Here is a 12,957-nt window from a genome sequence, read left to right as displayed (position 1 = left end):
ATACATAGTGTACATATGTTAAATATATATAATGTATATATGTTAAGTATATATGTGTGTATATATACCTATATGTGTGCATGTATAATGTCTGTTCTTGAGAGATGGAGAGAGAGCTCCTATCTGCTGGTCCTCTCCCCAAATGCTCACAATAGATGGGATTGGGTGCAGGCCAAACCCAGGAGCCAGGAACTCATTCAGGTCTCCCAGCTGGGAGGTAGGAGATTGACTACTTGAACTACCTCCCCAGGTCTGCATTAGCAGGGTGCTGGAGTCAGGAGCCAAACCCAGAAATCAAACCCCAGTGCTGTGATGTGGGACGCAGGTGTCTCAGCTGCTTTGCTAAATGCTCACTTCTGTTAGTCTCTGTGTATTTTGCAGTGTGTTTATTTTATCCTATTGCAGTGAAACTTACACGTGCAACCTAAGGTATAGATAAAAAGATACCTGCTTATCTAAATTTCAGCCATGAAGTTTCCTGTACTGATTATGAGATGACATGTTTTTGTTAACATTGCTAGATAAAATCACCAAGCAATGGAATAAACTTTTTATGGTATAAATGCCTGGCTATAATTAGGATCTTTCCCACTAATCATAAATTTCTATTAATCACAGTGTAATCTGACTGCTCTTTTCCATTTAGAAAATTCCTCATGCTAACCATCTTTCTGAAACTCTGCCAGAAATTCCTTGAAGCTAAATTTACCCAATATCCACTGTAGAATTCGACCAGAAAAGGTACAGTCACTCTATACAGATTTATACCTAACTCTGAGAGCCATTCTGCTTATACTGGCGGCTTATTTCACCTGAAACTACAGCTATCTTAGGCTCTGTAGTTAAAGTGACATAGTGATATATTGACCTAATGAGTAATATTATGAAATTAATTCTAAAATACTCTAACTTCTTCTCCCTTAATCTTTAAAATTCATTTGAATGATCACATTGTACAAACCTTTTGTTGAAAACCTTACAAAGGCCTTCAGCCAAAAATAACATAATTCTCCATATTTTCCCTGTGGTTTAAGTTGCTCCCAAGGATGGCAGGCTCTGAAACATGGTCTGGAGTCAGAGTGTTGACTTGGGCATTCATCTCAGTGATCAAAATCTCTGTTAGATGTGGCCTCAAGAGTTATGTTCACCTTGGTTAGCATCAATTAAACAGATGCCTTATTTTGCCTTTTAATGACTGTAGAGCTTTGGAAAGATCTGATGCCCTCTGCAGCAGTTTTCCTAAGAGAAAGAGACAGCCCTGAAGTTTATTGTCACTCAGAAGCTGAAAGCCCCCAGGACCAGGTCCACAGCAGGCATGTTCTTTACCTGACAGCCTCTGCCTGCACCTGTTTTCACTCTGTGTCTTCCTTCCTCGTTCCTTTTAGAGAACACATTTCTTCCCTTAGTGTTTCCAGTGTATCTTTGTATGGTTTCCCTTAAGCTGCTGCTGTGGCTCTCAGCAAGACCCCAGCACATTTGCTTCCTGCAAACTGATACAGACCTGAGCTGGAAATTTTTCTGAAAAAACCAGTATATTTTTCCCAACAGAGTTATTTTAAATAATGGAAATGGAATTCTCTCTCCAGGTTTTAAAGTAGCCTTTCCCTGCGAGGATTAAAGGAAGCATTTCAGGTGAAAGTATCTAAGGTGTTTGAGGCACATACGAGGCTTTCAATAAAGGTAAATGGAATTCACATCCAGAAGCTTTGAAGGAAAAAAACTGGTTTGCACACTAACTGTCTCCTTTTCTCTACCACCCACTTGATTTTCAACAACCATTAAATCTGACATTCACCCCATTACTCTGCTAGAAATTATTTTCCGTTAGGTCACAAATTGCTGCTTCTTGTCACTTGCAAGAACTTTTCCTCGGTCCCCGTAAGCTTTAATCGTTGGCATGGAGTTTTGTTGACCATCACGCACCGGGTTCCCTGTCCCAGTTGTTGAAATCTCTCCTCCAGGGCCCCTTCACCCAACAACAACATGGAAATTTCCTTCACTCTCCCTAGCGCTGACCCCTTTGTGTAGGCATCCCCCCAGATTCAGGTGTGGCCCTTTGCTGTCTTGGTTTTACTCATTGCCTCTGAGCTCTCACCTACTCAAATACCAGTGTGTGGCGTTGGCTTAGTAAATCTACAGCAGAGAACTAAATTCCCTCTTGCCACCTCCAGACTTCCTACTGGTGCATGTAAAGAGATCTGTTTCACTGCTCTAAACCATTTGTCTTCCGATAGAACTTTCTCCTCTTCCTGGGTCGAAGTCTCTAAATCCAGCAAATGATGCCAAGAGGTTGTGGTTCTCCACGAGCTCCACCTGCACACCTACAGAGGAAGTCCAGAGAGCAGCCATTAAGATGATGAAAGGGATGAAAATTAGCCCCATGAGGAAATGGTAAAATAATAATAATTGAGTTTAGCATGACAATGTGGATTTTAAGGGAAGATTTAGGAATAAGCATCTTCAAGTATATGAAGGGCCCTTATTGAGGAAATGCTGACCAGCTGCTCCTCTTTCTACTTACACTGAGCAAGGGCATCTGGGAATACATTGTGGCTTTGGAGATTTAAGTTTAGGGACCCTCAGAAAACCCCGTAAACCATTATTGTGTGTTACTTGGGATAGGTATGGCACAGTAGGGCTTTTTAAAAACTTCATGTGTGATGTAATTTAGATGGAATTATATCTGAGATGGATCCCAGAGGGTATCCCCAAATTAGACCATAGGTTAAGATTATGTCCAGTTTTATAAATCTATGGTTTTAAAATGAAAAGTATATATCTGGAGATTTTAAAAGAAAAAAAAAAGTAGTGCAAGGTGTCCTATTCCACAGCCTCTACCTTCAAAAAGTTGATGTGAACTTAGGGTTGTGTGTGTATGTGTATGGATGAGAGTGTACACAAGTGAGCCAGTGGTTATAGAATGTGTGATAAATACACGAGATTGTATTGATTTAGTTAACAAGCAGTTTCTTCAATCTGGGCTTTTTGTTGCCAGTGTTCCATTCATGTACTCATCCCCAAACCAGCATGTATATAATATCTGCTTTCTGTAAGACACTGTACTAAATGCCAGAGAATCAGCAAATAACTGATCCCTAGCTTTATGCATTTGTGGTCTGGAAGGAGTGCCCAATGAGTAAATAGGAAGCAGAATATAGTACGATGAATGTGACAGAGGATATTTGCAGATTTCAAAGGGAACACAAAAGGGGAACCCTTACACTATTCTTGGTGAACCAGGAAAGGCTGCATGGAGAAACTGACCTCTTTTAAAAAGTTTTTAATTAATTACTATCTTTTCATTGTGTTCGAAAGAGAAAGATCTTCAATCTGCTGGCTCACTCCCCAATGTCCTGCAATAGCCAGGGCTGAGCCAAGACAAAGCCAGGAGTTAGAACTTAATCTGGGTCTTCCATAAGGGATGTGGGCATCCTATGGGGCATTTTAACTGTTGCATCAAACACTTACCCTGGAACTGACTTCTGAGTCAGGTTATGCGTAAGTAGAAATTGGCCATGTCAAAAGCAGGGTTATGAAGCATATACCTACATACAAAATACCATAAAAATATGCTTTGGGGCAGAGTTTTGCCTTGGCATTTAAAACACTTCTTTGGATGTCTGCATCTCACTTTAGAGTTCCTGAGTTTGACTCCTGACTCTAGCTTGCTGCCAGTGCAGACCCTGGGAGGCAGCAGTGATGTCTCAAATAATTGGGTTCCTGCCTCCCACTTGGGAGACCTGGATTAAGTTCCTGGCTCTTAGCTTCTGTAGCCCTCCTTCTCTGCCCCTGGCTCTTGTGGGCATTTGGGGAGTGAACCAGCTGATGAGATTCACTCTCTCTCAATAGATGTCTTGTGTTCTGTCTCTCATCATTTTAAGATAAGAATTTGGGCATATATATATATATATATATATATATAATTTGTGAAACAAAAAATATATTTTATGTGAGAATGTCATGAAAACACCTGAAACTAATAGCTCATTAATTGTCTGCATTCATTTGTCCACAAAGACATGTTAAATAAACCACTTGCAAAAAATGATCTTAAGACATATGGGTTCCTTTTAGATTTTTTGAGATTACAGATTGTAAATGGTAAATATGGAAGCTTGTGTGATTTCTGTGTTCTGGCTGCTCCATAAAGCTTTGACCTGTGCATGGCTATTGTCGCTGTAGATAACTGCCCATCTGATAGTATCAGTTCATCCCTAGTCATTATTGAGCAACCAATTCTTGGTGCCCAAACAAATGAAACAAAATCATTAGAGTAATATATTTAATTTAAAAAATACTTCATCTAATTTGTCAATGTTTCATTAAAATTGGTTTTTGAGAACCAACATTAGTGTTTCGGGGATAGATAAATGGACTGATGGTTAGAAAGAAATAGTCCAGATTGAAGAAGTTGCCCATAAATAAAATAATGCAGTCCTCTGTATTATCACCTGTGCATTTCTTAAACTTGGACTATCAAAGAATGCATTCAGATTATGCTCCCCAACAATATATTCTTATTTTCAAAACTGAAAAAATAAGGTGAATCCCCCATCAAGTTACCAAGCATAGAAACATCCTGCCGTCCCAGGGTGGGCCTGGGAATTAGTCCTGCTTGCTGCAGACCCTGTGTCAATGTGTCAGGGTGGACAGCACACACTCCATCGTGGCCACCCCTGGTCCTCCTCGAGGAAGAGGCTTACTCATGGCACTGGCCTTCTGTGTACTTCTCTGTGCTACAGGCTGCCTTCTGCCATAGCCTTTGATCACCTGGTGACTTGACTTGGGCCTTGGCTCTTGCTATGTACTCAGTTCCTGCCATCCATCCCCTCAGCTAACTCTTGTTGGCCATCCAGGTTTCTGTTGAAGCTCTGCCCTGCTGCCCCTGTTCTGCCTCTCACCACCAGGTAGGAATGAGCTCCTCTCCTCATAGTCTTTCCTCCATCTTGGATGCTCGCCAACACAAGGTTGACACTCACTAAGCCTTTTTGCTTTGCTTGATGGTCCCCTGTGAGGAGTGCAAACACACACACCCAGATCTTGCTTCCTCTTCTTCCCAGCCTGCCCAGTAGGTTCCTGCCTAAAGCCATCTGAATTAACAAAAAAATGAGGATCAGTTCTTTGGGCGCAACAAATGTGATTGCATATCTAAAGAGTCCTAAAGGGAAAGCATTAGGTTTTTGGTTTATTTTTGTTTTGCTGAAGTAATTCATAATTCAACACCTTTAAAAATAAAGAATAGAACTCACCTTTTAGAAATGATTTCAGATGTGAGTCATTTCAGATCATTTTGAGACAAATACATATATTGCTGGTGGATTTTTCTGTGTGATAAACCAAAAAATTGCCTAGATATTATACTAGCCCTTGAGAACATAAATTATTATATTTATTATAAGCCTTTGTTTTCAAGTCTTTATTTTTCTTCCAGTGTAAATGATAATTGAACTTTACTGGAGAAAGGACCTTGGAATTATGGTTTTCAGTATAGTTTTATGTCCGCTCGTAACAGAGTCCACATGCTGTTAGAAAGTTATGTCCTACTAACAAAATAACACTTTACAAGAAATAAGATCAAATCTAGAATTTTATTCATGGCATATAACCAAAGTAATTGTACAATTATTAAGTACCAGTTGATGTCAATGCTCTGTAATTTTCGTGAGATAAACAGTTTCTTTGACATATTTAAGAAGGAAAAATTTGTAAGTAAAAGTACAGAGTTATTTGTTTTATAGAGTTCACCCAGACAAAGTACATTCTAGAGAGGCACATACATATCATCCTATGTGAATCCCTAAATCAGGTATTTGGAAATGTCTGCTAACCATTTCATCACTCTTTAAGATTCTAGTTTTCAGAGAATACTAATATTGACCCTATTTGTCACTTTACCTCTTGGGGTAACTTCAAAATACAGGAGAAAATCAGGTACCTCTCATATCCACTTATTACTCATTTTAAAAAAATCAAATGTTTTGGAGCCGGTGCTGTGGCTCAATAGGCTAATCCTCTGCCTTGTGGCGCCGGCACATCGGGTTCTAGTCCCGGTCGGGGCGCCAGATTCTGTCCCGGTTGCCCCTCTTCCAGGCCAGCTCTCTGCTGTGGCCCGGGAAGGCAGTGGAGGATGGCCCAAATGCTTGGGCCCTGCACCCCATGGGAGACCAGGAGAAGCACCTGGCTCCTGCCATAGGATCAGCGCAGTGCGCCCGCCGCGGCGCGTGGGCCGCAGCAGCCATTGGAGGGTGAACCAATGGCAAAGGAAGACCTTTCTCTCTGTCTCTCTCTCTCACTATCCACTCTGCCTGTAAAAAAAATCAAATGTTTTTTTTTTCTTTTATGTGGACTATCCTGATAAATTTGCTTTGGTTCATGAACTGCATAATACCAGTTTAAAATATGGAATCAATATTGTTTAAATGTCTAGTGAAATAGGTGTCAGTCTGGGGGTCCATCAAACCTGGGATATATGAGCATATCCTTCCCTGCTAGAGTTCCAGTTTCCTCATCTGTAGAAGGGAATAATAAGGTTGCTTTCTCATAGGGGCTCAGAGAATTAAATCAAAGTGGCAAGTGTCAAATGCTCAGGGTGATGCCAGTCATAAAATGAAGTGCTCAGTGTTAGCTTTTATCATAGTCACTTATTTAGTATAGCTATACAAGTTTGATTTTGATGTTGTATCGGCACCTCTGACAGTAGGGATTTGTTGATTTATAATTAGCAGGAAGGGTAATCATCCCAGTTTTGTGTGTACTCCGGTTTTTTTCTGGAAGGTTTTTGGCCTAAGTTCAGGGGGGTCAGAAGCACTCTTAACCCTCCTACTCTGAAGCTAAGTTGGTGCTGGTTTGAAACAGCTCATGCATGGACTTTTTTTTTTTTTTTTAATACAATTTGCTTTGATTTAGTTTGGTTCATGCATTTTTAAAAATCTTCCTTGTGGTGTGCAGTCATTAGGGTTTTATGCCTAAAGAACTAAATTCAGTTATAAGTAAAATTCATTTAATATTGCAAGTATGATTTCATGTGGTTATTTATTCACAACATAAAATAGCCACATAATTCAACATATTTAATAGTGTCTGCTCATGGAACTGCAGGGAATTCTGCACATCTTAGACAAGGAATGCTTAAGTTATAGAAGGCAGTATCTCTAATGCTAATTATTCCTGACATCACTGATATGGCAAGCTGTAGCAGAAGGAAGTAGAAATCGAACACGTGTTATGCCTTATTACATGTCTCTGAGGAACTCTTTGGTGGATTCTTTGTATTTAAAAGATGTCAGGGATTTAATGTGTGAATGGGCGTGGCCATAAAACCATGTGTCTTTTATTGGTAAGATCTGAGGGTCCTTCAAAAAAAATCATAGAAAATGGAATTAAAGTAGGAGTTCATTTTGATGTAAAAAATATTGAAATCTCTGCATGCTGTTTTTTTCATATTACACAGCTTTCTATAAACTTTGTGAGGTCCTTCCATGTACACAGAAACCATCCTTTACTTTTCAGTATTAGAAACTACTTGAACCCATCTGTCCCTCTGTCCTCCCCCATGCCCTGCTGCTGCTGCTCAGCTTTGTTCAAAGTTAATTCTTAATCATTCTCAGGGGATATTTTCTTTGTTGAAATGAAAATAATTAGCTTTGTATTAAGAAAGGACAGAAGTCAATATCCATAAAGAATATTCCAATAGAGTCCAATATGAAAATCGGCGTAACCTGTATCTGATATTCATAGATGGGCATTGCTTAATTAGCATTTTAAATTGGAATTTTAATAAATGCTATCAATCAGTGACCAATTTACATAGCACTCAACCGGGGAAACAAGCATGCCAGATATCAGTCTTCTTGAGATTCGGTCTTGACCCAAATGATGATTTATTTAAGATCTTAAACTTGTCATTCTCCCATTAGAATGTGTTCTCATGTTCTAGTGCCAGTCCAGATCTGCTAACTTGTGTTTGTCAAAACTCAAGGGATGCATTTGTGATGTGTAGATAAGACTTGGTTCCTGGCAAATTTTAAATGTGCTATTTGCTGCCTTTTAATCCATCTGAAATTGCAGTTGAACAACCCTTCCTGATAGTCTTAAGGAGCTGCAGTGTTTATCTGAGGCCCTTCCCACCCCAAGAAGAGTCGAATTCATTACAAAGTCTGTGTAAAGACCCTTTTCACAATATTATGTCTTAGGGAGATATTTATTTAAGAAAGCATACAAGTCTTTGGGTGCCCTACAAAATATCTATTGTTCTCTTTTTTGACCCAATTTTACTGAAGAGAGGAAGAATTTCAAAACCCTAACTTAACTTTGAAATTTAGGCTGTATCAAAAGAATGTTTACATTTTTAAAATAATTGCTGTGCTGTGTGTAAACAATATTCATGATATCTTAATAATGTAAACGCCCCAATCCACGAGTTAGTTATTTTGATCATTAAGGGAAGAATGGATAGGATGACTGTGCTCATCAAGTTGTAATAGAATGTGCTTGTGATTCGAGGTTTCAGAAGAGCCAGAGTTATTGAAAGAAAACGCCAAGCTGTAGACCTGGCTTAAACACGGGGTAGCATGAAATATTTGCATGTTTGACGATGGACATGTTACACGGGGTAACATGAAATATTTGCATGTTTGACGATGGACATGTTAGTACTGGAAATTGAGACAGTAAAACCTCCACAAAGAGGTGGAGGAGCTGTATTCACATTCCCGTAGCATTAGACACAAGAAAAAGTGACAAAAGTCTAGATAAAGATAACGCACTAAAGAAGATAAAGAACTCGCTGTTGGATTGCGGGACTGAGGAAAAGGTTTAGTCATTACCAGAGGAAAGAGGGGGTGAGAGAAGAGCAATCCCGAAGGTAATCATCTCATCTCATTGATAAACGAAGGGAGAACGCTGAGCCTTCCTTTCTTAAACTATTAATTTTCTGGTTTAAGTCTGCATTTAGAAGGTAGTTAAGATGTGGAATGAGAGCTGATAAAAGATGTTGATTGCTATCAGTACTGGGATGTAAAGTACTTCTAGTTGTCTTTCTTGTTCATTTATAAAAATGCTTGCGGGGGTTTGGAGGGATTGAAAGGAAACACCGGTGAATCTGAAAATTACCGAACATTTGAGTCAGTCAATCCTCAGTTTAATGGCCAAAGGGGCTGAAGGGCATGGAATATTCTGGAAGAAAGAAATTAAAGGACGGAGGGACGTTACACTGGAGGCAACGCACAACTAATGATACAAAGGGAATCTAGAGAGAGAAAAAGACATTTTTTTTAAAAAGAAAAATTTAACTGCAGCAATACAGACGCATCTTTTATTTCAAAGTAAAGCTAGGTAGAACAGCACATTAGCCATTCCGGAGCACGGCTGTCCGGCCCTGCCGCGTCACGGAGAGGAACCCGAGCCCCCAGCCCAGAAGACCCGCGCCTCAGCTTCCCGGGCCGACTCTCGTTAGCGTCCATGGGAGTCCGCGACGGCGGCGAGGACCGGGCGCACGGCGTCCCCCGCCACGCTCCGGCCCGCCCGGGAGCACGTGAAGCGGCCGAGGCGTGGGCGAGCGCGGGCTGCGCGGGTCCCCGCGGCGCTGCAAGGCGACAGCCACCCGCACGCTGGCGCTCCCCGCTGGCGCTCCCCCGGAGGGCCCCGGCTGCCCACTGGTGCCCGGGCCCGCGGGCCGCCGCCTCGAGCACCGCGTCCCGCGGCCGCGTGGGGCGTGGGGCGTGGGCCTGCACCGCCGCCCGCATTAAGTAAACACCTCGGATGTGTGAGGAGGCGTGAATGGTGGCAGACCAAGGGTCGGGCTTCATTCATGGGTTGGGAAGAGCTGCTTTTGTGAGCACGGGAAAGTAGTGCTGAGAGAGGAAAAACCTATTTTGCAAAATCCACAGCAGCCTGCAAAACCACACTCGAGAATATTGATGTTTCAGGAGAGCGAGAGCGAGAGTGTGTGTGTGTGTGTGTGTAAGTGTAAACCTATGACGGTCTTGAAAGCGTGCCTGCAAGCAGTTCTCGGTACTGTTTTCAGGTCTTCGTTTGGGGGCATGGCCGTTAAAACGTCCCGACCCGCGGCGGGTGGGAGTGTGCGAGGGGGCCGGGAGAATCTGAGGCGGCGGCGGCGGCGGCGAGCGGCCCGGCCCGGCGCGAAGGGGTTAAGCGTCGCCGCCGCCCCCTCGGCGGCCGGGTGTAAACAGAGGAGCCTCAGCCTATCATGTCTGGCTGCCGCTCGCAGCCCGAGCCCCGAGCCCGGCGCTGTAACATGATACGCTCCAGACCGAAGCAACTTGGCAGCGCCGGGCTCGGCTCCGCACGGCCACAGCGAGGGCGCGCCGCGGCAAGGTGGGTGAGCGGCGGCGGCGGCGGCGGCCGGGGCCTGGGGCGGCCGGGGCGCAGCGCGGCTCCTCGCGCGGCGGGGTCGCTCGCTCGCTGCCGGGGCCGGGGCCGGGGCCGGGGCCGGGGCCGGCGGCGGCGGCTTCGCTCCCGGGCCGGTGGCTCCGCTTTTTTCCCGGGTGGTGTCGGAATGGGAGGCGGCTCCGCGCGGGTTTGAATCGGTGCAGAGGCAATATTAGCATCTGAAATGAGGTGGCTTTTTAACCCCTGAGGGACCAAATTTGAGATTTAAAGAGGTGAAAGCTCAACTTTGTCCCTTACTCTTCGTCACCCGAGTGGTGCAGGTAGCCGCGGGGAGAAGGGAGTCTTTTGTTCCCGGTGTTTTTAATTAGACGGATTTTTTTTTTTTAAATGAGTAGTATACTGCCTTAATCTTTGAGGTAAAGCTGTGGGTTGTTTTTTTTTTTTTCCTTCTGCGTTTTGTGACTTTTGTGATTTAGCTTATCGAATTCGTTGCGAGCAAATCTTAGCAATAATGATTTTGGATCACTTCTGCCTGAGAGGTTCAGAAATCTGCAGAGGTCTTACATAAATCAGCCCCTTGGTTCCGTTAACTAAAATCCATCACACTAATTGCTTCGTGTGGGGAAAAGGTTGAAAACAATCTCGCTCGTTAAGAGAGCCGTGCTCTGCAGAGTGTGATTTGTGTCAGGAGAAGGTTGTAGAGAGCCGAGGCGCCCCCAGAATTCAACTTTGCAGCTGTGCTTCGGCGCAGGTTACTCCTGTGGAAAAAAAGAGTTGGGAATTGCTAGGAAAAAAACTTGGCGCGATTTTGTGTTAGAGTAAAAGCAGCGAACTGCCCCTTCGCGAGTCTGTGCGCATTGTAGTAACAGACAACAAAGATGAGTGCGAAGGCAGATTTCCTCGCTCTCGGGTGCTCGCGGCTCTGTCTCGCTGGAATGTCGTGCAGACGCTGTGTACAGAGATGGAGCCTGTGTCACAAAGTCATTCTGTCTTCTGAAAGCCTGATATAATCAAATGCAGTGCCTTGCGATGGTGTAGTTGAAGATTTGATCCCCTTCCACTAAAGTGGAAATACTTTCGGTAATTGAAAGCAGATTCACGTCTGGAGTTGGACAAGCCAAGGTTTTCATTTTTAAAATAAGCCTTTTGTTCTCTGGTTTTAAATGTTTCAGAGAGCCATCCAGAGACTTCTGTGTGCTAATTGTTAAGGTTGTTCTTAAGAAGGGATTGAAAATAGCCAGAGAAGGCATTTTGGAAAGACTGGGAACTTCCTAAGCCTCCCTCTGAGCAGGCGGAATATTCTGGTGCAGTGTATACTGTCTGTGCTCCACGTTTTCTGTTTTCAGCGGATTCCCAGGCATTAAAATGCAGCTGTGATGTTCAAAACCCCAAAACCCCAAGCCGAGTCCATGTGTTTTCAAGAGGTTAAAAAACTTGAGAAACGTTGGTGTTGTCCCATTTTAGGCTGTGATTGACTCAATTTGATGATGCCCTGGAAATCCAGGATAAAGTATGATTAATTTAAAGAGATGCTGATGAGACATTAATAGATGGGCTGAAACTTAAATGATACGACTGCAGATTGTGTAACCTGGTTCCTTGTTCATCTTTGGGGTCTCAGTGTTAAATGCCTCAAAACGCTGGCCTTTAAGAACTGAAATTAGGAAGGATGTATTGCAGACAAAGAGGAGTCACTTGATCTCTTATTAGCTGTGAAGATAGGGAAGAATGGTGATGTATAAAGAGCCTCACCCTCGGTCTAAAGGAGGCGAAATCTGAAATGAATTGTGAAATTTTGAGGAAAAGTTCAAAGAGTTGTAACAGTGACAGTCGAGATCAGGAAAAAAATAAAAAAACAAACCGAAGTGTCTTGAGTGCTTTTAATGACTAGTTTCTTAAACTGTGCTAGAGGTTACTCATAGGAGGTTAATGGGCATTTATGGACTATACAATGGCAGTTTGATTTCTTAGGAACTACTTGGTAGCTCTGTATTTTGTCTTGTTTCCTGTTCGTCTTGATAAGCATTGGAGCACGTTCTGGTCCTCAGGAAGTGAACACCTTGGTCATGATTTCAGTGATATCCTCCTTGTTCTTTCTGCTGTACAAGTTCTCTTTTTAAGAAGTTGGCATTTCAAATCTTTAACCGCCAAATAAAATCTTTGCTAAATTTTGGTTGTGTTGCGTCACGTTCTGTAGTTATCAGTGGCCTAGTGTTTGGCATAGTACGATGTAATTCTCAAATATTTAGGAAAAGAAAGGTGACTGAACCTGGATTCTTTTTGCAAATGTCTGAACACTGATTTTCAGATAATGACCTTGTCTAAATACTTAAACCAACGCTTTCGGATGCTGCTGTTTATTGTTAGATTTTTATGTCCTTTTTTTTTTTTTTTTTTAGAACTTGGTAAGAGGCATACAGAATCTTCTGTCATCTGAAATAATATGTTCAGTTTATCGTGGGACTCTTGTCTTTCATAATGTACAAAAGTGGCAAAGGAGGCACTGTCTAAATGCAGTGATCTTGATAATTAATGCCATAAAATAGATTAAAATGCTGTATTCCAGGTATTCATTTCCTTAAAAGAGCCACCAGAATAGCGTTGCTA

At 42.6% G+C, this 12,957-nt stretch overlaps 1 protein-coding gene across 4 annotated transcripts in view; it reads left to right on the top strand.

Annotated features, from left to right (window-relative positions):
* The window catches only part of TENM3 (teneurin transmembrane protein 3), a 657,699-nt gene that overhangs the window by 287,796 nt on the left and 356,946 nt on the right, over nt 1-12,957 (top strand). Inside the window, exon 1 of one of the 4 annotated variants that reach the window (XM_062213568.1) lies at nt 10,275-10,335. The exons of the other annotated variants lie outside the window; for them this stretch is intronic. The gene's annotated coding sequence lies outside the window, so the exon portion shown is untranslated. Of the gene's footprint in view, nt 1-10,274; nt 10,336-12,957 lie in introns of those variants that run through there. 4 annotated transcript variants of the gene reach the window in all.

The sequence above is a fragment of the Lepus europaeus genome, chromosome 16 (assembly GCF_033115175.1).
Source record: "Lepus europaeus isolate LE1 chromosome 16, mLepTim1.pri, whole genome shotgun sequence".
Lineage (NCBI taxonomy): Eukaryota > Metazoa > Chordata > Mammalia > Lagomorpha > Leporidae > Lepus > Lepus europaeus.
The sequence above is the reverse complement of the archived record's forward strand: the minus strand, read 5'-3'. Positions and strand labels throughout refer to the sequence as shown.